This window comes from Grammomys surdaster, unplaced genomic scaffold (genome assembly GCF_004785775.1).
Source record: "Grammomys surdaster isolate TR1022 unplaced genomic scaffold, NIH_TR_1.0 150, whole genome shotgun sequence".
NCBI classification, from domain to species: Eukaryota; Metazoa; Chordata; class Mammalia; order Rodentia; family Muridae; genus Grammomys; species Grammomys surdaster.
This window is the reverse complement of record NW_021604608.1, coordinates 6,732,677-6,760,482: the sequence shown is the minus strand read 5'-3', so window position 1 is coordinate 6,760,482 and position 27,806 is coordinate 6,732,677. Positions and strand designations below refer to the sequence as shown.

General features: G+C 38.3%; 1 protein-coding gene across 1 annotated transcript in view; it reads left to right on the top strand.

Annotated features, from left to right (window-relative positions):
- Positions 1-27,806, top strand: part of Ppargc1a (PPARG coactivator 1 alpha) — an 88,483-nt gene that overhangs the window by 18,114 nt on the left and 42,563 nt on the right. The gene's annotated exons all lie outside the window — the stretch shown is intronic.

The following is a 27,806-nucleotide window of genomic DNA, read 5'->3' as shown; positions in this document are numbered from 1 at the left end:
CAAAAATCTTTTTTTTTTAGTGATTACATCCCATTCAGATTTCTATAAGGCTCCATCTTAAATCTTGCCTCCCTGGTCCTCTTTGAGAAATCTATTTCTCCAGTTGAACAGCTTATTTTCTAGATGAAAAAAAAAAAGCCTCTATTAAAGGAATGCCCTTGAGTTTTCCATGGACTGTCTGCCTAAGGATATTAGCTTCCCTGGGTGTCATCTCATCTGTTCAGATGTGAACTTGGAGCCCCTGTATTCCAGACATAGTTCTCTTGAGTGTCCAAGGAACCTAGCCAGCTTAGATTCTGTCCAGAAAGGTTCTCATGTCAGGATCCTCTTGTGTCTTGCCAGCCAATTCTTAGCAGGGACACCCTGCTCTCCTTTGAGCTGCATGTTTCCACCTGGCTTTTTTTTTTTTTTGGTAGTGCAGCCTAGTGGGTAGGCTCACTTTTTATTCATATTGGAGGAGAGCCTAGCAAATGCCTGGGAATTGGAGCACAGTGATTCTCCACAAGATAAGTGGCTTCTATTCTCCTGCTGGTTCCCAATTCCAGGGCTCTGCATGCCACAGATTGGAGAGTTACATTAGGTCACAGTGCTACTGTCCAGATCCTTTAATCCTCAATCCTAGCTGTGTGGCTGCCATCCTAGAGGAATTTGTGTCAATTTCTCCTGGGATAGATCTAGCCTGGGCTGCTTTGCAATATTTGTTCAAACTGACAATTTTGACAAAGACATTCTGTCCACACTGAGCTAAAGAGTTTTCTGTGTTTAGACATATTTGGAGGTGACTAGATGATGCCTGGTCTTAGGAGATAACTGAGCCTGTGACTCCACCTACCTCAAGCCCTATCCTGTTTAATTTGACTTTGCATGGCGAATGTTCTTCTCTGAGTCATCAGACATGATGGTCTCCTCTACCATTCTGTGTGACCTGCCTGCTGCTTTAGGATGCAGAAGGACAAATATGAATCTTATGTTTTACCTTCAGTGTCCGGCTCATTGTGATTCCTGACTACATAGTCTATGGCAGAAAGCAAGGTTGTCTTTCATGTAGAAGATGCATGTCTAACTCAATCACAGGGGCTATTTTTATAACTTGCACTGGAAGACCTCATTTCACTGGCGTGATTAATTGTCTGAAACAGAAGTGAGAAACACATCATCTTGTAAAGTTGTCTCAGAGAAGCCAAACTAGATTCAGATAGATTCTCTCATATTTAACATGTTTTATTCCCAGATAAGCTTCTCCGGTTCTCCCTTCACACTTGCACTCTTCTGTTGAATGTGCAGCCTAGATGAGTCTTAGTTACTTGTTGTTCTGAGCACATAAAACATGGGGTATCAGTGATTATAAAAACTCATAAGATGGCAGAGACAGGGATATCATGGGGGAGATTTTCAGGCTGACCAAAAGAGGAGACTAAATATTACAAAATTCAACACCTAGAACCAAATTACCTGAGACCATTTACTATGAGGTCAGCCAAGATCTGTGTGCCTTATTATTTTTAAAGAGCAAATGGTGCCACAGAAATCAATTCTCATTATCTTGGGCATGGCTGAAATACTTCAAACCTCCATACATGTGCACATGTATGACCACACTCAAGTAAGTAAATTAGTGTAAAAAAAATGTTTACTGTTTACATACATCAAGTTCTTTGGTTCATCACACAGGGCCAACTGGGTTAATTCTGGATCATTCTTTTCCATAGTAAATGAGAGAATGTTCTTTGAATATTTGTAATATCTATAATAATAATAATAATTATTGTTATTATTATTATTAGTGGTAGTAATAGTATTAATAGAGCATTAGTAGTAGTAGTAATCTCTTGCAACAGGTCTTCACTTAACAAACACATCTATTTATATGTTCAACAATAATGACACCTCTGGTTATTTTATTTCTTGATCATAAAACTCTTTGGATACAGAGAAGCTTGTCTTTGTGGAATTCAAATACAACTCGGCCTGCTTACTGCTCTGTCATTCTTCATACTAGAATGACATTACCTATGTCCCCCTTTCACTACTTCCTTCTTTATGGAGACCCCGGTAACCCACAGCCATCCCATGTTCCATCTAGAGCATGTTAAAACATTGACACCACCACCAACTCCTCCCTTTTTCATTCCCCCTATTTTGCTTGGGGACTTATAAGTAAATCGCTAGACGTATGGCCTGCAAAGAAATTATTAAAATTCGCTACTCGCCTTTGGACAGAGGATTTTAGTTAATGTATAAGACAAAGTTCCTTAAGTCTAATCTTCCCTTAGAAACCCAGAGACTGCTCCAGCTGCATCTTCCTCTAGATTTTTCTGATTAGTTCCCATACCTTGTACTTAAAAGTGAACAGCCTGAGTTTCCCCAGTGTGGACCCTCAGCCTTTGTTAGGCCATGACCCCTCATTAATATTCAAACTTTGGCAATATCAAAGAGTGCTGTCTTAGCCACCACTGCCCCCCCTGGCCTCTTCTTGAGCTTATTCTTTGTCGAGAAGCATTTGTGTCTTTCTTCACGTCCCTTTTAGGAGCAATTCTTTCCCTTGTCCAATTTTTACCTTTCTCTTTATGGCTGTCATAATGGTGCCTAATGCCATCAGGCAGCCATGACCCTGTCCATCACTCACCTGCAAGCTATTCCTAAGCTAGTAGATGGTCCCCGAGTGACCAGATTAATTGTGCCAGTGCTAGCCCTTTCCACCTGACCTTTTTGTCTAGTGGCGTAAAAGCTGATTCCAGGCTGTGTGTGAGTCAGGCTGCCCTGCTGTCCTGTGCTCTCCATGGATCTGCTCAGTGGCAAGGGCAGTGTTGATGCAAATGAAGTGCAGAAGCAGGGCTGGAAGAAGGTTCGTGGTTGCAGGCTGCCAGAGATCAAATCAGCCCTTTGCCAAAGGCCACTGGAAGTACGTCTTAGGGAGACAGTATCCCAGAGAAATTTTCTGTGCCCATCATTTCCATAAACAGTACTGTAACAATGTGCTATTTTAAAGTTGGGTTCTTTTGTCTCTTTTTAGCTGGAGGCTTTACCAGGCACAGGATAAACTCTTAATTCCCCCAAATTTAGGAAGATATTTGTGGTCCTCCTTGGAATACAGTGAGTTGTTGTTACATAGGCTCAACAGTGGCCTTTTCTCTTTCTATAAGTTTTTGGATTATGACACAGGTCATTGATTCCATTTTTAAATATACTGTGGGTCACATAAAAGAAAGCTGACTGTGTGTTTGCTTCATCACTGCCCAAGACAATGTCATGCACATTGGGTCAGCCTCCAGTGCTTCTTAATGGATGGCTTTACAGTGGTTCTACTGAATTCAGAAAGAGAAAAATCAAATGACCTTCCTAGCCATTCTGACCAACCCGGCTAAAAATAAGACATGTCAAAGATCTGAGAACATGTTCTCCAGGAGATGGTTTATAAACAGAGCCAACGGTGACAGTGGCATGCTGCATGCCTGCCAGCATGGCTGCAAATCTACCTTCTAACTCATTGAACAGATTTGCTCTTCAGATTAATATATAAGGGAGACTTCAGTGCTGATGAGATACGCAGCTGTGTTAAGCCATGTGCATACATACACAACATGCTGCTAAGGGCGCATGTCATCCGATCTTCACCTGTATAGCATGAGATCAAGGTGGGAGTAATTTTCCACATTCAGTGAAATGCTGATGATCTGGTAGTGTTCTAGGGTTCAAGGGTCATCTAGGTACCTCTGCCTATATATAAGGAATTAGCTACCTCTCACTCGAGTTGATAAAAATGGTGTTCTGCAACATTACAATACACTATTTCCAACGTCATATTCCTATCTCCAGGTCTCTTTTGATTTTCGATATTTTGCAAGCATCTTATCATAATTCTTATAGTTTTCTTGCCAAAAATCACAGGGAAAAGAATTTGCTTCTTGTGTATAAGTGATCGCAAGACTGTGCAGTTTACCAGAACCTATGTATAGTGGCTACCTGGACTCTTAGAAGAATTAAGCCCAGCCTCTAGTAAGGAAACTTGGAGGGGCACGGAGGATGGCTAATTCTTAAGGTCTGTGGGTTTCTGGCAGCTGTGAATGTTCCTATTCTTGCTTTCTTTTATGAGCTGTGCTGGAGTTAAGGATGCAGAAGGGACAAAGGTAGATCCCTGGATTTTCCTGGTTTTTCCTGTGGAGTTGCCATTTTGGTCACTTTTGTAGTTTTTGTAAGGGCAGTGGTGAACCTTCCTTAGATGTTCTGTCTACAAGTTGAGGGCATCAGAATGACTTACATGTTGTCAGTCAGTCTGTTCCTTTATTGGATGTCCTAGGACAGATCTGATCTCCTTCATTTGTTAATGGACAGAGTTATCAGTCATTTAAGGAGCAGCTGGCATCGAGCTGGCTCTGTGCTCACTCCACTGCAATGCACTATGTACATGAGACATACAATACAAGGACCCCTCCTTAGGCATTGCTTATCTACTGAAGACGCCCCAGAGTTAAAAGACAGAAGATGAATCCTGCAGAAAAAGGAGAAGTGAACATCAAGGAGACTTCACAAAAATGGCAAATGTCTACTGAAAACGAATAAGAGGAAAATTGGTCACTGTTGTATCATATATTTACTCCAGAGACACGAACAAATTGGAGGTAACACAAACTTCTGCTTGTGTATAAATTACATTTCCAGAAAGAAAGTGTGTATATGTGACAGTTACGGTAGTTTTTGAGACAGGGCATTACATACGTCAGGCTGGCAGCTATGAATGTTCCTATGTAGCCAAGGATAACTTTGAACTTACGATTCTCTTGCCTTCATCTCCTAAACACTGGAATTACAGACAAATGTCACCCCCACAGTGCTGGGGTTTTGTGCATGCTAAGCAAGATCTCTGTGGACTGAGTTACAGCTCCAGCCCCACATAGTAGGTGTTTTTTTTTAAGATTTATTTATTTTTAAGAATGTGAGTACACTGTCACTGTCTTGTGATACACTAGAAGGGGGCATCGCATCAGATCCCATTACAGATGGTTGTGAGCCACCATGTGGTTGCTGGGAATTGAACTCAGGACCTCTGGAAGAGCAGTCAGTGCTCTTAACCACTGAGCCATCTTTCCAGCCCACATAGTAGGTTTTTAATGACATGTTTTTAATGAATTTACCTTCTAACCAGCTCTGTCTACTCTGTGGCTGTGCTTAGCAATCCAACAGCTCATTAGAGTTCAACAAAAGCAGCCCAGCTAAATAAGAAGTGTTCCTTAGTCAAACACCCCTGGGCGATATCTCTGAGAGCAAATGTGACAAATGGAATCAGAAATGAATTAAATAGTCAGCTTCAGCAAGCCAAACTAAGAAGAAGAAGAGGGGGGAAAAAAAGCACTGAAATGACCAAAAATGGAAACATATTACAGTTATCTGCATTCACTGTACAGAGCAAGTTTGGTCATATTTAAGATAATTCTCTAGTGCCTGCTATTTTTAGTCCAAGGGTAATCTCCCTTAAGAGCCTTTCCAAGCTGCATCCCTTTAACCTGGCCCAACAGACTAAGCCAATAAGCTGTCTGCCTTGCCCCGTCCATCCAGGAGGAAGAGCAATGGCTAAAACAAACCATTTACAGGGAGAACGCTCAGCCAATCTTGTATTAACTGCTTCCTTCATAGAGATTTTTAAAACATCTCACTATTGAGTGTTGCCTGTCAGGGACCAAAATGTCCAGCTTTTCTGTTTTGAAATTGTAGACTCACAGTTATGAAAAGAGTATTTTATAGGCCTGATCTAATGGAAATAAACATTACCCCATTACCTTCAGTAGAAGCAAATCTTTACAGTTCAAGCTATCGTTATTAATGGCTACGAGAAGAAAGAAACATTTCCAGGGGGTTATTTATTTATTTAAAAAAATTTTTTTTAGGTAAAAGGAAGACTGGCGAGCTCTACCATAGCAAATGAAAGTGTTCTTAAAGCTTTCTCCTCGATGACTTTGCAGTGTGTAATTTAAAAGCAGAAAGCAAAAAAGAAGCAGTTTAAAACAGTAGGCTGTGCTTCTCAGCCCCAACCAGTCCTGGGGCAAATGCTTAGTAAACTATCCCTATCTTACTGAAGAAAAAGTAGGCTGCCTGTTTCTGGTATCTTTCTTACATATCCACAAGCTTTTGTTAGACTCTTGCTCTGCCAGTTCTTCTCTCTCTCTCTCTCTCTCTCTCTCTCTCTCTCTCTCTCTCTCTCTCTCTCTCTCTCTCTCTCTCTCATCAGAAAGAGGGAAGGTAGTGCATAAGTGCATAGGTAAAATGTTGGCTGTCTAGGTAGAAGTCCAACCATGGTTCACAGCACCATAAAATGTGTTAGCTTTTGCTCAGGTTACGAAAAACAATGGTCCTGACTGTTCAAGTTCCAGATTAATCCAAGGCTAACTAGTGTACCCCAGTCAGAACACTGCAATAGCTACTTCAGCACAAAGTCAAATTCACCTGCAGATGCTAATCATGAGGCATCGATTGCTAGGTGGATTCTGAGCTCATGTGTTTTACATCATGTTAGGTAGGTGCAGTGGGAGAAAACATGGTTGTAACCCATGGCCTCAGTCTTCTGGCAGTTGTGTTCCAGGGCTGTACAACTGAGATGTTTTTGCCTATAGAATAGACAAGGGACTGAGGAGTATTCCTCTGTCTGAAACACCATACAGCATCTTCCAAGGCTCATCTAGAGTGCAACACTACCGACAATACCAGCCTTCTCATAAATGTTTTATGGGGACCTGGTAAGTGCCAGCTACTACCCTTGGTTATGTATGCTTTCTGTCTTTCCACAGATTAGGAGTTTAGAAGTTAGTATTTAACCAGGCCGCATTCCTGGTTCCCACTGTTTCTTTTTAGTGTCAGCAAGGCGAGATTGCCATTCTTCCTCTGGAAATCTAGGAGCACTGGCTACCCTCATGACTGTCTCCAAGGGGAGAGCTGTCCTACCCAGGCTATCTTTTGACTCTTAGCTGATCAAATGGGACCTGGGATCTTCTGACAGTCAGGGTCCTGCAGGGCAGACTGCCAGGAGGTGTTTGGTGGTGCTTTGCTGGCCCTGCCTGATCTTTAGTCCCCTTTGAGTCTGGCTGTTAATCTTTAGCACAAGGCTGACACTGCAACACAGGGCACACAAGGTTGCCTAACTTCTTGTTTGTGTGCTCCTAGGGATCAGAAGACAGGGTGTTGTTTCTCCTAAATCTCAAGCCTCAGATCTCTATCTCTGTCTCACTCCTGTTGTCTTACCACCTCCTGTGTATTCCATAAAGGGTCTGTTGCAGAAGACTACCTTTCTGCTCTTTGATGAATGCTCCCAGTCTTTATCTTTTTGAACTTTCTCTATCTGGTGTTTACGTTATCGTGCCTGTCCCCACAACCCCACTGCTTACTCAGCCCTGCTAGCTACTGCTCTGTACAGTGTATATGCTACACATATATCACTTGAACGTGAATCCAAAGGCTATACTTTATAGCTCCTTCCATGATCCTTGAACTTGGCAAGAAACTATGGTACATAAAAAAAAATTATCTAGGATTCAAGGATTCCCTTCCTAAACTTAGAAGTATACCAGATTTACATATGTGACACAGCCACCAGCCACAGCTACACTGTAGATTATTGCTTGACAAAGCTTTGTTCTGAGCCTCCTATGGAATACGTAAATTCATCAGCTCACCCCTGAACTCAGTGTCCAGCAGAGGCTCATCATTGCATAAGGAAGCATGTGGCCATTGGTAAGGGATTAGCAGATTTTTAGGGGTAGGAGGAGATCCTTTAAATCTATAGGAGAAAGGGAAAGCAGCTATCTTGGATAAGCATCTTCTAGCTGGGAAGCATTTTCATTGGTAGAGTAGAAGGTAGGCATTTCAAGCATCAAGTTTCTTTGCAGTATTTCTTTAGTATATGTTTAACACCCTTTGTGTGCCAGGATGTAGATTATGTGTTAAAATGGAAAATTGATAGGAAAATGTCATCAAGGCCGTGGTTTAGGACACCCTAAAATGAACAAGAGTTGGAACTAACCTGGATAGATGGAAGAGACAGGAGCTATAATGGGACAGAATTTGTGAATTTTTGAACACTAATATTTTTATCAGTCATATTGAGTCTTTTATGTTCATTTCAAGTGGGGAAACTGAGGTCCAAGAATTTTAAGTTGCATCAAATGGCTTCTTAGCGACCATACAGAAGATGGGTTGTGGTAAAAGTGGTAGAGAAGGGCTGAGGGATGTCTAGTTAAAAAACTTGAAGTCATGCAAATAGGAGGGTAGTGGAGACACTGAGAGGAGGGAATGGATATTACAGAGGTTGGAAAAGAATAAAACCTCCTGATGGAGATGTTGCAGTGTAACATGACTGTATTTAAATAGTTGGGGTGATTTGGAGAACTGAGAATTAGTTAATAAAAATAGAATCATGTGCTGAAGGTCTGCCTATGGCTCAAGGATGCAGCAAAGTAGAAGGATCCAGAATATAACCTCAGAAGATTATCAGGCATATACCCTGGTGGCTATTGGATGTAATTTGGTTCACCAAGTATGGGGCAGCTATGGAAGGCAGCTTGAAGAAGGTTGTCCTCAAGGAAAGTCATTTGGTAGATATGTTGTGGAAGAGATCTCAGCGTTTCCTTTTTGTCCTAGATATCAAAGATGTTTCATTTTTGCTTTGAGTTCCACAATTGGTGGACTAGATTTCTTTTAGCCAATAGTAGTAGAAGTTTGATGTGTGTGCCTATGAGTGTGGGTAAGTGGGTGGGAGTCATCTGTAGGTCAGGCACTTGGGCTATTAATATTCAAACTATGTTTTAAACTTCCCATCTATCAAATTACTTACTAAAAATACTACTTTTGGTTAATTCTCATAATCACCATAAATATGTTGGAAGTATTCACTTATTTTACAGTTTGAAATTGAGAGTGGGTATGCATCTTGCCCAGGGCCAAGTCTCAGAGCAGATACCAGAATAGATAAACATTTCTGAACTACAACTACAAAACTCAAGTTTTCAGCCATTCCCTACGCTGCCTCTTAATTACTACTTGTATTGGCAGATATTGAACTTCTTGTCCCCTCTACTCCCAACCTCTTTCAAAATTTCCAAATACCTAAGTTTATTTCTGTCTCTTTATTTTCAGTCCTCCTAATTTACAAACTGCAGGAAACCCCGAAGTTCTGGAATTGCTCTCTGCTTAATTCTACCTGTACTTGAAGAGCTAGCGTAGTCATGGATCCTTTTCATCCTTGTGTGTAGTGGGAAGAGGACCATGAGAGTCCATTCTACTGCAGCAGTCAGGGGATGAGCTCCCATGTCCTGCAGCTCCCAGAGCCATGGATGTTTCCATCTGTATGCATATTTTCTTTTTAGGAGATGCTACCAATAGGAAGGAAGCTTAGTTCTTCATCTCTTAGGTGAATTTTCTTGGCACGTGTGATCTAATTCACTAAAATTCTTCTTGTTGTTACATTTCATTGAAGAGGAAGGCAATTATGAAGTATTAATAGTGCATTCTAAACTTGGCTCTAAATTCATCCATTGGGCCCTTGGAAATGTCTTTGTAAGGTATATCCAGACAAATGACTGGAAGGTCTCCTGAAAAATAAAGTTCACTACAATTCCTCCCTCATATAGTTCTCTTATTTTCATTAAGTGATGCCAGTTATCCAAATCACCCGAACAGGAAACTATAGCCGGTATTATTGCCATACGCTAATATCGAACCTACCACCTTTTAAATGCAATTCAAACTACAAATGTTCCTCCAAATAAACAATGTTTTATAAACTACACTTAGGTCCAATCATTTTCCTCTCCTTAGTTAGCGTCAACTCACTTTGTATTAGTGATTACATAAATTTTCTTAACATTTTATCTTCCCTCACGCCTATGTAAAGGTAAACAATTGTTCCTCTTTCATCTTTCTCTTGCATGCACTGGCAGTTGTTACATGCCTTAAGTAGTAGTGTCCTGTATCAGCTCAATTATAGGCAGAGAGGATGATTTTTTAAAAATTATTATTTCTTTTGGTTCTTGTATTCTCCAAGTTCCCTGGGATTCCGATTCAAAATTATGTAGATAAACAGAACTGAGTAGCTAGCTGGTGAATAAATGAATGAGCACATGACATTTAACTTATGATCTTCTAAACCATTCTGGAAGTGTTTTTAGGGGACCTGGAAAATTACTTGAGTAATTGGATCTGTTGAATAACTGCTGGGCTGGGTCTGGTGACTGCATCACATTCTGCAGATGGGTCAGTAATTTTGCTTCAGTTTGCTCATTCTTTGTTTCAAATAGTACAGGTTTCTGGGCCTTGATGTTTAAGATACAGTGGCACCCGTTCTGCCGTTCTTGTTATGTTGCCAAAACAATGTTTTATTGCTGTCTACACCCACTCCCATTGCTGTGCCTGAGAAAGGATTACTGTGTGTCTCTGCCCTTCTGGTTTGGGTGGCAAATTATTGATTCAAGTGTTATGGTAACAGCTGTACTGCTGATTGGATGAAGATAAATATCCAAGAAAGCAACTCGTATTTTCTGACACGATTGCTTTTCCTGGGAGCTCAGTCATCCCAAGAGGTTTTATAGGAATGTTCAGTAGGTGTGTATTTGGAACTGTGTTATAGGAGAGGACAAACCTATGCCGTCAAATTCCTCCATTCATTCAGATTACAACTCTCACTTCTCACCTATCTTTTTATCATTACTTTTTATTGTTTTCCTGACAGGTTAGATTTTTTGTTTTCCCTTCCTTCCTTCCTTCCTTCCTTCCTTCCTTCCTTCCTTCCTTCCTTCCTTCCTTTCTTCCTTCCTTCCTTCCTTTCTCGCTCCCTCCCTCCCTCCCTCCTTCTCCCCCCTTCCTTCCTTCTTTCCTTCCTTCCTTCCTTTCTTCCTTCCTTTTAAATGCTTCCTAAGGTGGTTTATGAAGGGTTGTGAGCCAATATTACCATTGCCTATAATCCTTTTGCTCCTGAGTTTAGTGCTCCTTCTTCTGATATCCTCAAGTGTCTTTTTGGACATTTTTTCTATTTTACATATTAAAGCTGTATACAACATCATATCTTGGCTAATATTTTCATTGTGAAACAATTTCTACCAGCAAGCAAGTTAACCTAACTATCACTTCAAATATTTTCCCTCTTGCTATAGAAGCATCTAAGTTATGATTTTAGGGAATTTACCCTAAGATCAATTTACGAGAATATAGACCAATATTGTTACATTCAATCCCAGTACAAGTTATTTGACTTTATTATTCTACAATTACAAGTTTGTAGCCTTTGATCTGCTTTTTGTTTCTTCCATACTCCTGTCTTAGCACTCTTTTGATTGTCTAACAAAAGTAATTTGTCAGGTCTCCATTCTTTATTAATTTTCTCTGCTATTTGAATATTCTCCATTGGCCAGCTTGTAGTGAAACTATATCTAGGTTAGCGTTTAATATAAATAATTGAGGGTTTGTGACTATTCTTTATAATCTAATATTTTTCTTCTTCCATAAACATCTTTTTTCCTTTTCTTTTTTTCTGCTACACTATCCTGAAGGTGTCTCTCTCTTACACATTAAGTATTCAGGTAGACTAGAGCTAACTGGGCAAGCCAAAGAGTATGTCTGAAATGGCTCCCTGGGGCCTCAGTGTCTGATTATGTTGGCACCACTGGGCTAAGAACCCTGTCTTGGCCTGACTTTACACTGGCATTGTAAGCAATGCCTCCTTTCCTTAATTAACAAAGACAATCCAAGGAAGAATGCTTTGTGAAATGATGCTCAAGTGGTCTTTGACTATCATCTCATTCCCTGGGGAGTCTGTGGAGTTGATATTTCATCCTGAACAGTGTACTAGAGTGCCCTAATAAAAGGATAATTATAATTAACACTTTCATTTATAAGTACATTTTCTTACATTATATAAACTTCCATTTGTATATTATCTTAATTTATGTTACTAATTAATTTATGTTATACACCACAAGCTATATAGTTGTGTACCTTAATTTATTTTTATAAATCATTTCATAGAGACAACCCATGCAGATTCCATATACTCTTTCTGTTTCCCTAAATGAACTAAACCAAAGGACAATTGTTTTGCTGTGGAAGTGAGTCTCAGTGAAGAGCCCTGCCAGTGTGTGAAGGAAGAATAACAAAGATGAGCATTGGCCTTAAACTGACTTCCTAAACATTAAACAGATTCACAAGTTCAAGAAATGAATACCATGGGGCAATATTTTATATGTGCAAAGACTTCTGTAAGCCACAGAGAGACCATGTCTCCATTTCCCAAGGATGGACCCAGAATTCAGGAGACCTTGTCAAGTTCTTTGAGGTCACCAGACATCATTTTCTTCTTTATACTTCATGACCCCAGAAGCATTATTGTAAGATGAGTCAGAAAGAACTGCTCTTCTTATCTGTCATCTGTCACTTGATTCAAGTGGGATCATGAATATATTTCTTTCTCTCAAAACCGTTACTAGCTTCATAAGATCTTTTATTCATTTAGTGAACGTTTACAAACCATTGTGTTACATGTGAGAGTCTAGGGACATTCAAGTTAAGGAATCCCTGTCTTCATTGAGCTTCTGTTCTAGATGATCACGTAAAGTCTGACTGAGAGGCTGTATTAGGAGTGCTTCCCAGTTCCTGAAGCCAAGGGCATGCAATAAATGTTGCTGACAACATGCATACAAAGTCCATGAACACTTCGAGGCAGTAGCAATTGCAGTCATACATAAATACATCGACAAGGAAAGCCAAAATATTAACAAACTCATTCCATGGAAACCATTAATATTTAATCACAGTAAAGGGGGTTTATAATTTATAGATCTTCAGTTACAAACAAACTATCATCATCATTATCATCATCATCATCATCATCATCATCAAAAAATCAACTCTAGCTTCCTCACACAGAAGTGCACATGTAGTGGATAGAACTGATGAGAGGGAACCAAGCTGGTGTTGACAATTAATATCTGGAACACAGAAACTGTGCTTCACAATTTTGATCAGTTCTTATTTTAGTAGGTTTGGAATAGGTCTATGCCAGCCCCTGGGAAGAGTGGAGAAAGTGAAGAATCTGCCTACTGGCAGCTCCCCATGTAAACCCAGGGGAAACTTATTCTGTAAAGGGAATAGTGTCATTCTTATATATAAACTTATTTGTGATAGGTCTTGGGCTTTAAAGTTATATGGGAGACCTTGTAAGCAGAAAATGCTTGACATTAAGAGAAAGAATAAGGGTACTTCCTCCCAGTAAAACAGTAGGAATTCTACCACCCAGTGGCTGTCCTCTGAAATTCCACAAATGAAATTAGTGCCCATGTTCAGTTATTTTCTTTGCCTTTAAAATATGTTGATTAAATATTTATTTGCATACACATGTTTGTACAGGCATATGGGCCTTAAATATGTTTTGTATTACTTCATTTCTCATATTATGTGTTACAGATAAGTGCTCTTTCCCCATATCTTGTGGTCTCTGAAGATTCCTGGAAGTTGATACTGTGTATTTATTGTTTCTTTTATTGTTGTAACAACGTTAGAAATCCAGTACGTAAGTGATGAGCATTGTGAGCCCAATATTGTGCTAACTTTGGAAATAGAGACAAATGTTTGACATTATCTGCTGTTCTTGAGAAATCAGCTATGTGTTTCTATCTAGAAACTTTGTTTTTCAGCTAAGAACAAAGCTTGTTTGTTTGTTTGTTTGTTTGTTTAATCTGTGTGTGGATAGTCATAGTATATTTGGAGGTCACTTGTTCAACTTGAAAAGGATAGATCTCTCCTTCTACTATGTGGGTCATGGAGGTTGAAGTTAGGACATCAGTCTTGGCGGTAGGACCCTCTACCTATTGAGTCAACCCATTGGCTCTTTTTGAAATTTATTTAAGTTTTCTAATAATATATGTAGAAATAACATTAGGAAAATGCCTAGTTTGATTTTTTTATTCTTAACTTTAGTCAATAAATGGCTATTTGCAAGAATGTCCAATACAGTAGATTTCTTGGATAGCTCTATAAAACCAAAAATGTCCTTGGGAACAAAGTACATGAAAATTCTGGTGAAGATTCAATTTCAAGAAACAAAAGCATCTAATACTTGTCCTTGGCCTCCAGAAGAGCCCTTTAATGAGAATGGGCTTCTGCTTGCTGCCTATCCAGTGTGGATCTGTTGTGTACTTGTATCAAAGACAAATTCCAAGGGTCTGTCTTATACATCATTCACACTCAGAACACTTCCTAGTACATAGAAATGACCTAAAAAATGTGGTTTGGAGAAATGGCCTAATTGGGAAGCTCTAGACAGAAGCCAGAGGGAAATAAATAAGCTATTTTCTTGTGTAGCAAGGATCACTGTTAAAAACAACCCTCGGTGAGTATGGTGCCTAGCTAAACTTTGCCATGAAATGCCACCTTGGTCAGGGAGACAGGCAACCAAAGTGTGACTCCTTGAGTTACTTGAAGCTCTGGGCTTCTCCCTGATGTGACAAAGATATTTTATACATAAAAGTACACTCCATCCAGTCAGAGATGTTTGCAGTGACTAATGGGTCCTGGTAAGCAGAAACCAGAAGGCCTTGGCCTACTTGATGGAAAATATCAACATAGAAAACTTTGCTCAGAGCTTTGGCTGCAGAAGTTTAGCATCTGACGTTTTCAACAACTGTTGTGTGATCTGCTTTACGCTTGTGATGGCACATTCTAGAAACACAGTAAGTTCTGATGTATCTTGTGCCAGCTCTGGGAGATGGATATGCAGATACAAATGTTTTGTCTTCTATTTTAACTGTGGTAACATATTTCTATATACCATATTTTATTTTAGTTCAGGGTGAGAAGACCTGGTTTTCACGAATGCCAAGTGGTTTCTATAATTTGAGTGTAAGCACTCATTTATTTGGTAAATACTGTATGCCAAATCTGTTGACCAGACGTTTCGGAGTATATAATACATTGATTTGTTCTGATATGGGATCCCTTATATATTATTCTTTATATACTGAATTCTTACTAGCAACTATCATTCCCTTTCTATACTGTTACTAAAATCTGGAACCCTGAGATAGCCCATCTGCTGCTCCTGTATGCCCTATAGCTTCTGCCCAGGGTCCCTTGTTTCCCTATGTGCTCATACTCTTTTATTCGTTTTTCAGCCTGGTATCAGAAACTGTGCTGTGGCATTCTGTCCCCTTCCCCCTCATCAATTATTAATTGTTAACACAGTGCATGCTTACTAGGTTTATACTGAGTGATACAAAATAAGATATTAAATAATCTAAAATTATTCTTAAATAATTTTAGGTGAAGTGCAGCACTGGGTATTTCAAGAAACCCCACTCTGACTTGCGCTGTCAGGGAACCTCTTGTTAACTCATCTATCCTTATTTATTCGAAATATGGATTTTGAACATCTAGCCTGATTCTGGGTATCAGAGTTTCCTGAACTAAAGATCAGACTTTTTAAAATATGACTAATATTTGAAATTATTTGTTGTTAATGACACAATGTAGATTTTCCAAGCATCCAGAGTTTAGAATTATCTGGAAGAACAGGTGATTTACAGAGGCAGATACAATGTTGCAGCCTGTTTTCTATTGGAAAAAAAACCCCAGACATTTCTGTCCCCTCCTTCCCTGCTTTCCTTCATATCTGCTCACCCATCCATCTGAGGGTCATTCATTCTTGGCTTGCTCCATCTTATTAGATGCCTGGGATACAAAGATAAATGGCACATGCTCCCCAGGAAATGTACCTTGATAAACATTTTTTAGAAGTTTAATCTATCTGCCTTTGAGTGAAACATTTCAGTACAATGCTTATCTTCATGTAAAAACTCACCTTGCTAGGGCAAGGCCACCCTCATTTACAGACTTCAAATTTTGTTTCTAAAGCTAGGTGGCTATGCTAAACTCATGGAACTGTTTGTGTCTGAGGCCTCTTGGTCCGGCTGAACACTGCAACACAGCAGACACATGTACAGTCTGCAGAGGTCAACTAGGTTCCTACTAAGACTTACTTGAAGTCTAGTTGTGCTCTCTGTGTTACTTCCTTTCCGCCTGTTCCACCCTCCACCTGAGGTAAAACCTGGATGGCCTCTTTTGTCCAGATGGGAGGAGAATTCTGTTCTGAACAAGTCATTTAAAAGATTTCCATGACCAAAATAACATAACTATTCTAAAAGTCCTGTGACCTGATAAGAAATTCCTTGCCCAGATTCTTGGCAACATTATTTAAAACTCAAAATGATTCTCCTCAGAGCACACACTCCTTATCTGAGTGACTTATCTGCCACTTGTCATGTACACAGAGCCTTGTGGAGTTAGTTATATTTTTACTATTCCTGTCTCACTTCCTTGACTAGATTATAAGCCCTTTGAGGATAATAAAATGAACACTGATGATAGTTAAAATTTATGGACGGCCTGTATGTGTCTGGCAGCCTTCTGAGCATTTAACATGTTTTAATTCATTCCATCCTTGCAACAAGGCACACGTTAGGTATTTAATCATTGTCTTAACTATGGGTGGGAAATGAAATACCAGAGGAATTTAGTAGCTCCCGGAGGTGCCATTACTAGGCATAGAGAGGACTCATGGCCAGTAACCTCACTTCAGATCCTACAGCCCTCAGCAAGCAGTTTATAGCTTTGCCAGAGATCTCACACTGTAAATTACAGGCTAAACTACGCCTGGAAGATGACCCTAAAATATTAAAACATTGATTTTTTTAAAGTCATTTTCTAAATGTTTTCTGTAATTTTATCAAAATTTTCTATACCTTTATGGGTACAAACATAGAAAGTGGTTGTCTGAGTATCGTAGTGAGAGTAGACAATGTGAGGCGTTCTTTCAGGTACAGGAAGCATGTTTACGTAGGACTCCTCCTTACTATAACTGTCAAAGTTTTCCCAAGGATAAACGTATCTTGGATACAAATATGCAAATATGTTGAACCTTAAATTTGAGATTAATCTAATGTATGTTCTGCTCTCTAAAGTGTATCTCATTTACCTGAGGTAACATTGAAATATAACAAACTCCCCTTCACCTGTTTGATAAATAATAATTCAAAGGCATATTGTAATGGTGTCTAATAGAATATATATAATATAAATGCTCTAGCTTAAATATTTCATTAATATTTATTTTTGCTTAATTTTATTTATTTTTCACAATCACACACACATTCGAAATAAGTGAATGAATGAATAAATAAATGTAATTTAGAAGGTTAAAATCTTACAATGAATCCTTTTTTTGTCCAGGTAATGGACATCAGCTGCATATTTTAACGTAACACATATAAAACCAAAACGAGACTCTTGCTACTCTACTCTAACTGTGTGATAAGTAGCTTATGATGGCCTGGAAGTTTGTTAATGGGTCAGAATGTCTTCACTCCACACATTCTGAACCAGAACCTGCAGTTTACCATCTTCACATGTTTTATGTCCACATTAACGTCCTCGAAGCGCTTCAGTGTACTTCAGTGTTCTTGTTTCTAACAGCCTCAGTAGACAATGCTTAGAGCAACAGTTTGACGGCAGGCTTTCAGGGAGCCTTCAATATCATCAGTGGAACTAAGGAACAACAACTTCATAAAGGTTTGCTCTCACTGAAGCTGGACAGAGCAGTTAATATGGTAATGGTGACATATTTAGCAATGCATCCATAGTGCAAACTCCTGTACAAGAACCTGATGAGCTAAACATGATGCATCACACAGGCATTCATTCGGTAATCAGTAGTTTGCCTTATATAGTCAGTAAATTGTTAAATCCTGGACAACTGATAAGATTATTTGCTTTCTCATTTTTATTTTCAATATTGTGCAGAGCCTCTAGTATAAATTGAATAGAGTGACCTTTGGAACTCTGTGAAATTGACTGCATTCCCTAAGATTCTTTGGTTTCAATTACCATACATTTTTTTTTTGATATTGGGTCCTCAGCCATTATGTGGATTTCAGCATAGCACTCACTCTCCAGTCACTCGTTCTGATGATATACCGTCTGCAGCAGTACAATATGTTACTAATGAGGATCTGACCATGGGCATATGTGTTCCCAATCAGGACTTCATGTCAAGTATAAGAACAATGTGTAAATTACCCAAAGCAAATTGAATCACAAAGTTGATTGCAAAATGCTGAGTGATTTGGGACCCAGTGATGGAAACTGTGTTCTAGGTTGCTGGATCTTGAGTTTGTGAGATGGATAAGTCAATTAGTGGCTTCTCAGTTTATTAGCAACTTAATTGTCAGAATGTAATGAAACTTCTGAACTGCAACAACTCATTAGAAGCAATGAAACATGTGACTTTTCTTTTTCTAGAATATTCAGTGAGCTGTATTTCCCCCCCCAAAGACATCTTGAAAATAAAATGAACAATTAAGTATAATTTTTTTTAAATCTTTGAAGCAGGAAGAGATTTAAATTCCCTCCCTAGAAAAAATGCTCAGAAAAGGTTAAGTTCACTCAAGAAAATAAGACTCTGCTCTAATTCCCACTCTGTCCTGTGTTTGTTATATCACCTATGTTGAAGCCTTAATCTCTTCAAGGCTCTACCCTGTTTGTAGAATAGCACAATAATGATTATCAAAGGGATTATTGTGTAGATAGAAGGAAATAGCACAGTGTAGTGTATAACAATAATCTTATCACATCACAAGGTCTTTTGTCTTTATCTTGAGATAACAGATTTTATTTTTGAAGATTAAGGTATTATTAATGAGCACGTAGACTCTGTATGATCTGTCATACATCAGGTGGTTGTCTCTTGATAGCATCTTGTACCTTGTATATATGAACTGGTTCTGAAAATCAAGATTCTTGTAAATGGTGACCGATTCTACTTGACCTCCATGAGAGTTGACTCTGATGACTGTATCAAAAGCTCAAAAATGAATCTGGGTGCCCCTTTTATACTTTATTATCACTATGGCTAACGAAGAAAATCTTGATAGTGTTAAGGATAAGGAACTATTAAAAAGTCCTGGATGGTGATTATAACTTTAATTCATATTTTAATGGCAATAATTATTTCCCAAAGTCCACAGCTAAAGAGCAGTAGACTATGGAAAGAGTACTTCATCTTCAACTAAAAGTGAGAATAACACCAGGTATTCATCATACTCTTAGTTTCTTTTTCTAATTTTTATTTTTGTTTTCCTCTATATTACCATTACTTAGCTCATTTTACCTTAAATAAACAAGTAGTTTTATTTGCTTTCGAATGAATGAATGAATGAATGAATGAATGAATGAATGAATGGATATAAGCTAGCTAAGATAATGTTTCACTGTAAAGCTGGGGATAATGTTTTCTCAAGTTTACCTTTTCTCCCCTACTTGCTTGAGATACCTACCTTCCAAAAGCATTTTCCTCAGCCTAATGGATAAAAGAAGAGAGGAAAGAGCTGGGAAAATAAAATATAACATTAGCCTTGGGTCAGCTTTGCTATATATTCTGGCGCTTCTATTTTGATTGTTTTTTTAAAGATGTATTTACTTTACACACACATATACACACACATGTGTACATGTACGTGTACATGTATGTGTATATATGTATATGTGCTCTGTCTTCATGAACACCAGAAGAGAGAATCAGATCCCATTATAGATGGTTGTGAGCCACCATGTGGTTGCTGGGAATTGAACTCAGGACCTCTGGAGGAGTAGCCAGTGGTCTTAACTGCTGAGCCATCTCTTTAGCCCATGGCCCTTCTATTTTGATTGAGACAAAATATCTCTATAATATTTAAGGGTTGAGTATGTTAGTGTATTATGACTATACAATAAATCTTTTATTAGGGAATTTAAGTAAAATATCTACCATATTTATTCTTTATTGAAGACTATGACCTCTAGTCATATTCTTAAATAAGACAAATTATTTTATTTCTTCGTGTATCATCCTCAAAAACTTTTCACATGTATATTCATGTATATTTTTTCTGTTATATTTCCTATGAATCATGTGTTCCTGTTTTGTTTTAAGAATAATATTTTTACCCTAGGTACGGTGTTCTGAGCTAAAGGCAGTATCTGTAGAACTTTTATTCTCTGGATTCAACCACACTTATAAAGATTAAGCTATGGTGCATCTTAGGTAATAGATTAAGTCTTTATGCTATGTATGTTTCTGTGGTTTCTTTGGAATGTTTGTTCTTTGTTGATGATGTAACATTTTGAAAATTCTTTGGAGGAGGAACTAGTCCTATGTCAGTCTGTGGAACACTTTGTGCATAGTATCACATACTATTACCAAGCAACTATCTCCAGCTGACAGTGCCAAGTTCAGCAGCCCCAAATGACTTCACAAACGACACAAGCTTCTGCATGATAAAATTAGAACTTAATCTCGTTCTTCTAAGGCAAAAATCCCATAAGACTTCCAATCTATGTCTTGTAATTATTCACAATGGACATTATATTGATGAGGAGAGCATTGAAACGAGAGGCCTTGGGTTAATGTTTGGAGAATATTGAATGCTCTTCCAGGGACAAATTGAGCAGCAATTGATGCTTTAGTGGCATCTAACTATTTTGCTATTAATTGCTAAAGCCTGATGTTTGCACACTGTGCCTGGAGGCGAAAGGATCCACTCTGGGGCTAGCCAAGTCTCACTGATAGCGTCAGATCTTTGAGCCCTGAATGAACAGATTACAGCTGCTGGCTGGCACTGTTCCAACAGTACTGGGAAGTTTGTCTATCACTATTGCTCCAAGATAGGTTACTGAGGATTAAGAGCAGGTTAGGGACAAGCACTATGGGGACTCTGCTGAGCCAGGGTCGTTGCTAGAGTCTCATACACATTCTGTTACTGTTTTCACACTGGCTGTTATTTTCCACTTGCTGTCACAAAGTTTTATGAGCAAGAAATAAATTCAATCCAACTCTAAGTATAATTCAAATTCAGTAAATATTTTGAACAATTTAATCTGAAATGCATGCCATCACATTTGTGGTTGTAAAAATACTTCTTGTACAGATTCTCCTGGGTGTCCTTTTATTTTTACACCTAACTTAAGCAGATTCTGATCTATGAGACCTGATGTTATTTTTGTTTTGGTTCGGTTTGTTTGTTTTTCTTGCTGGTTTTGTTGTCTGTTTGTTTTTCAAGCCATTTAATTTGACATTAACAGTAAAAGGTCTTAGTTGGTGGATGCCTCTGTCCAACACTAGAGGTCTGATTTACTTAAAGGAGTTGTAAGTCTTCTAATAAGATTAAGATTGGTAAATGAGTTCTACTCATACAGGCTGCAGGATATGTTGTAGTATCTGTATTCCTGAGGCATGTGAAGGTTTCTAGGCATCCTGATGCAGTACAGGTGGACCTTATCTATGGCAAACTCTGTTTGCTTAATCTCACGATGGGAATACTTATTTTCCTCTTTCCTCAAAGGCACTACCATTTTGTCTTTCATAGGACTGATTCTCAGTCCTGGTTTCCATTAGAATTCCACCTGAGAAGCTTTAAAAACACTAACTCCCATTTGCAAAGGTACTGATTTAATTGCTCTGGAATAGGGCTAAAGCATAAATATTTTTAAAGCGCATACATGATTCTATTGAATAGCCAGTATTGAAAATTACTGCTCTCCAGCTACCTTTCATTTCATATAAAAGATAGTAGCAAACTGTTCTGTGAGTCAAGTCCTTGTAGTACCAATTATATTTTCAACTTTAAGTGCTTCTAAGCTATCTCAGTGTGAAGTCTTTCCTAAGAAAACTATTCACGCTTTGCTTTTATAATTAAATCTGATTTTAAAATATGTTTGGCTTTTCTTAACTGTGAGTAGCATTCATATTGCTTTAGCCATTCTTTTATTCTTCACCGTTGTTTATCATGTTTATAGTAATTTATGTTGTCAGTCACTGCTCTCCTTTCTTGCTCAAAATAAGCTCTCTGAGGGAAGGGATTTTATGTATTTTGTTCATTGCTATATTTCCAGTATCAAGACTGCCTGGTACATAGTGAAGTCTCAATCAGTAATTGTTAATGTTGTTCAGAATCAGTTTGATGTGCGAATCACAATAGCTACCTCTAAGGTGCATATTGTCTATTGGAAAACACAGATTTAGATGCATAATTTGGTAATTATGTTCTATTATTCCTTTGGAAGTCAATATAGAGATTTTTTTCCATCCATGATCTTTTAAATGATGTTGAGACTTAAAGAAAGAAAACAGCACTCCAAGAAATAGATTCTTCTTCAATGTTACTTTCTTTTATTCTCCCAGAAAGCAACGGGGTCTATTGGCAAAACTAATCATCATACTGGCCTAGATAAAGACAAATGCAGACATAGATCAACTGAGAGTTGGTCTTAAAGAAATTTGCTCAACACTTTGAATGTCTTTCTTCTCGATTCCTATGTAACAGTATTGCATGATTTGACTCTCCACTCTTCCTATCTGTTGCCTGTCTGTTATTCCATCCTGGAGTAAATGACTAAAGGTTAAGTGGTTAAATTATCCATTTTCTCCTTTTGTTTTGTAACTCTAAAATTCTTATCTAGCTTGGTCTGTCCCACTCTTGTTATTTCCATGTTACTACAGGGGAATGTGCTTTTAAAGGCCCTGATATGAAACTCACTGAAAAAAATATGTTATGGATGTTATAGGCCAATTTGTCTAAAGGGTGTCTCATGCTACCTCACTATGCATGCTCCCTGCGTATGCATACAAATCACCAGGAACCACAAAGGAGGCTGCATTTAGAACTAACTCAGTGGAAAGTGTTTAAAGATTCTTCATGAAAGGTGCACTCAGTGTGGCATTAAAAGGAAGCTCAATATCTAAATCCTAGGAGATTGCAAACTTATTCAGAAGCTTCGGAAAGTAAACCGCATGTAGAATTGTTAGATGTGAAATCATTGAGAAAATGAAGCTCTCATATTGTATTTATCTGGCAACTATTTATCGACAACCCACTCATCTGTGCAGAGCACTTTAGTGGGGTAGGAAAGTTGCTCAAGGAGTCTCCGATCCAATCTCAGCTCTAATGGTTTCTTCTCTCTTGGGGAAGGGCCAGGGACAGCACAGAGGATTACCAGGAAGCACACTTTGATTTCCTTTACCCCAGATGGCCCCACAGAGGACAGGCTTGCCTCTGAATAGCTTGCAGCTACCCTGAGACAATTTTCGTTCATTCTATGCTATTGCTGGTATAGCACAGTAATCAGATCATGTGACACTGTCTGCTTCTTAGTGTACCCAACCTGAAATGCCACATAGATCCAGGTGCCGGGGATCTGCAGCTGCATAATCTCACACATATCCCGTGGTACTCAGTCTTTGTGAACAAGTAACGTTGACCTTTTTGATGATGCTGTCTAAGCAGTTTTTTAAGCAGAAAATGTACTATCATATATAGAATAAAGATTGCTTACATCGTCACTCCAAAAAAGTACTGTCTCTGTCCTTGATTCATACAGTCTGCTAATTTGACACAAGAAGGCCATGTAAGTTATTTACAGCCACCTCCTATCTGAAGATTTGGTGCTGATGTCCAGACTGATTAGGGCTCATGGGTGATTACTGGTTAGTGCAAACTTTATAAAGTTAGTTTTTATTCATTGAAGTTGTCATCTTAGGGTTTATAACTTTATTATCGCTTATTACTCAAGTGCTCTCTCTCCCCTTCCTCCCTTCCTCATCTCCTTCTCTTGCTCCCTCTCTAGTTCTCTTTGTCACTCCTTTCCAGACTTAGATCAGTTGGGAATTGATCTTGAAGACGTTTGTTCAATGCTTCTCCAAGCAGCATTGCCTGATTTAACATTACACTCTTCCTATCTGTTATTCGTATGTTGTCATATCTTAGTATTGTGGAAACCATTAAAAATGATTGGTTAAATTACTTGATTTCTTCTTTTGCTGTTTTCAAATTATCAAATGCTTATCGTTGCTGGTCTTGCCCACTTATTACTTTCAATGCTGTTATCCTGCTGATGTTGATCTAGAAATCTGGATTTAGTGAACCACGATGGGCTTCAGAATTCCATGTTTCTGTTCTCAGGGCACCTGTTATTCAAATAAAGCAGGGAACTTTGAGAGGTCTAGAAAATCTGGGTTTGTGCAAAACTACCTTACAGAGGAGAGAATGTTTAAGGTCAGCTTTGATATGGGAACAAATGAAGGAAGGGAAAGAACATTCTCGCAGAAGAACCAACCACATTATTAGGAGTAAAGATGGATTGTGAAGTAACATGACACAGCAAAAACAGTGAGAAGCAATTTTAAAGTGATCCCCTATTTTCACGAGGAAGATTAAACGTTTCCTACAGTATAGTTGCATGGACATCTTGATTTCATTCTGTTGATAAGGATGCATAAGACTTCTGATAGGAAGATAGATTAGAATAGCACAAATTTACCCCCTATTCCCATAATATTTTCTCTTCCATAAAATTTCAATATAGAGCAAGAGAACTATATTTTATCAATACGTTTAGCTTGATATCCAACCCTGCCTCTCATTAGGTACACGATTTTAGACTAATAACAGTGTTAAATGGATAATTTAAGTGAAATAATACACCTATGCTAATTAACTCAGCGTTCGATACATAGAAAGCTTTCAGTAAAATCAACTGCTATAGTTATAGTTGCCAGTACAAGACCTACTCAAGATAAAATCAGCCAACATACCTAAATAGATGGGAGAGGGATACACACTTCTCTTTTCCAGGATAAGGATCCATTGGCAGTTGATGACTTCAGTTGGGTATTTTGGGGGGTGTGGCCTCTGGGAGGTTGCCAGTGCTCTATTGGATGGCTTTACATCTATGCACATACAGACAGCCACTAATTGGACTCAGTGGCTTATTTAAAAAGAAACATGAAGACGCCACAAAGCTGGAAAAGTGACTTAGCAGGGAGCGCGATAAAGTGTAGCAAAAGGGTTGAATATGGGTATGATCAAAATATTCTGCAAACAGAGATGAAATTCTAAGAGGATAAATAAAAATACTATATTTAAAAATAGGCTGTTCTTTCTTGATTCTTTAAATTAAAGTAGCACCCATCCAAGAGAATTATAACACTAAATAAACAGAAAAAAATCAGCTGTAAGACAATGATCAGTATCTTACAATTACTTTTAGCAACAGATTATTTTGTATTTTGGTTTAATCAAAGAACATTGAGAAAGCTGAAATGTTTGTGTCTCCAGGTTCACGCTGCTCTCTCTCACTTTTCAGTTTTCTTTCTTCTTCTTCTTTTTTTTTAATCCCGAGACAAACCCAAAATGACTCAGTTGTGTGGTTAATGCAGTGGCAATGTTTCCTCTGTTCATTTATAAGCTAAATAATTCACTGAAATTGTTGCTTTCTAAAACACACAAGCCTTTAAATCCAGTGACATAACGGCATAACATGCACCAAATTGATATTCACTATTGATTCTTACAGCAACTATACTAATGACCACTGTTCCACAGAACACCAATTTAAAGTCCCTGGAAAAGGTGAATATACACCCACCACTCTGAGAAGACCCTTTCATGCAGTGATACAGATGATCCTGATAGACCGTATTAGTATTTTATTCTCTTTTGGTCACCTGGGATCCCAAAGGGGGTAGATCATAAGTTGGCATGATTTTCTCATCATAAAACCATTCTGTTTCTTCTAAGATGTTTGCAAATTGGCTCCTTGGTGATGTGTTCTAGTTTCTGCCCCTAAACAGGGCTGAGATGGAATCGTCACTGTATTTAAAAGGGATCATTACAGTTTTTTCCTAGGGATACTGAGTCCATGGGGGCAATTTCAGAAGTAGCCTCTCTGGATTTCTAACTGTTCATATTTCCTTCTTTCCCATCAAGGATATATTGGCTGCTTGCCTGGACTATCTTGTGGTATGTGTGAGATGAACGCAAATTAATCTTAAATCATATTCAAAGATAAACATTATTAAGAAGACAAATATGCTGGGCTGGGGGTGGGTGGAGGTGGAAATTACAGAGAAAACTAAAAACAAAAGAAAAATGAAATGTCACAATATATTCTGGGTGTTCTGAAAAGTTCTTATTCATTTAAATTAGCCATATCCAATATGCTTAGTGTCTTTTTATTTTCTGTGCTAAAGCTCACAGCTCTCTATGTGCTACTCCAGCTCCCTACCATTCAGCTGCACTCCCAGTTCTATCTGCCACGTATCCTAACACTAATCAAATTCAGAGATGTCGTTTTAGATAGAATGTGAACAGCAAAATCACTAAGAGACACAATAAGATGTAGATACCAATGTCAAAAGAGTAATAGGCTAGAGTAGGTGGCAAGAATGGGTTAGGATCATTGGGAAGTCCTCACTGAGAGGGTCTATTTGAGAGAATAAAGGGAAATGTGGGTAGAACATGTGGCAACCGGCAGGAGAACCTTAGAGGGATAGGAAACATCAAATGCAAAGGCCACAGGAGTGAATAACTGGTGCTTTGTGGACCAGGGACAAGAATTCAGGCAGATTAAATGGTGGCATTGATGTTGAGATGCTGCTGCCATAGAAAAGGATAACCACATGCCCTGTTTAATCTGTGATGGTGTGGGCCAACCCTATGAGCCCATTCACCATGGATAACCATGGACTTGTTTGGATAACAAGTCATTTGGTGAACACCTAATTAGTATGCAAACCCTTTGGATTTGAGGTTTTATTTTTGGAGATCTGAAGGGGCATGGGTAGTAACTGGCAAGGAAAGGAGTGACACTTGACCGACTTTCATCACGGTTACTTAGTCTTCTGTGTTGATAACGGAAGATGGTCATTCTTGATCGTGCCATGCATCCAGATTTGAGCATCTTCACTGGAGGCTGTACAGCTGCTAGCACTGAGGATGGGAGCATCTGTTCTCTTAGTCTGCTGTCTGGTGTCATTGAACTTTCTGCAATGATGTTTCTCTTCATTTACATCCAAGGTCAAAAGAAACGCCTTGCTGGCTCTTCTTGAGTTTATTGAGCTTCCTGCCACCACTTGGTTCTTTCTTCCTCCCACTGTGAGAAACAGATACGAAATGCCACTTTTCGGTTTCTCCTCTGAAATAGCTCATTTTGCCCACACCAACCATTCTATTGAACTTCTGTATTTACACTTTGGTTCCTACAAGGGTTTCAGAATAATGAATTCCACATGTTCCCTATATGCTTATTAACTCATGAATATTGTGATATAAGTTAATAAGTTAGCGTGGAATCTAAGTACAGATGTGAATATGAATTTTATGCTTGCTTAAATAGGGCCATATGTATTCATGGGAATTAAATGGATTCCTACAGATCTAAATATATCCATGCAGAAAGGGAGAAAACCTTCAGATTTTCCTGTAAATTTTATATCCACTCTCATTTTATTTCATCCTTTAAAGAATTAACCTTACTTCTTGATCATTGCATTTCTTGGTTGAAATGAATAACTGAGACAAAGAGAATAAAGTGCTGATTATATATTGTTATCTAGTCAACTACAAGTAACTATGCAAGAACAGACTAGAGACTGATATATATATATATATATATATATATATATATATATATGAATATATATGAGACTAGATAATGTCTTTAAAATGTGTACTTATTTTACATATACATACATGGGTTCTAAGAGGGATATTATAAATGTATATTAAATGGTCTGTATATATACCCAGATAAAGAAATTTTTATTCTTTTTCTTGGCCCTTAAATTTTAGCACTCCAGCATCTAGCAGAAGTTGTTGGTTCTATGGATAAATGGCAATAAGCAAACCTTTGGTGTCTCTATAAAATATAAAAACACACTGAAGTATTTTATAATGTATGCTGTAAACTAA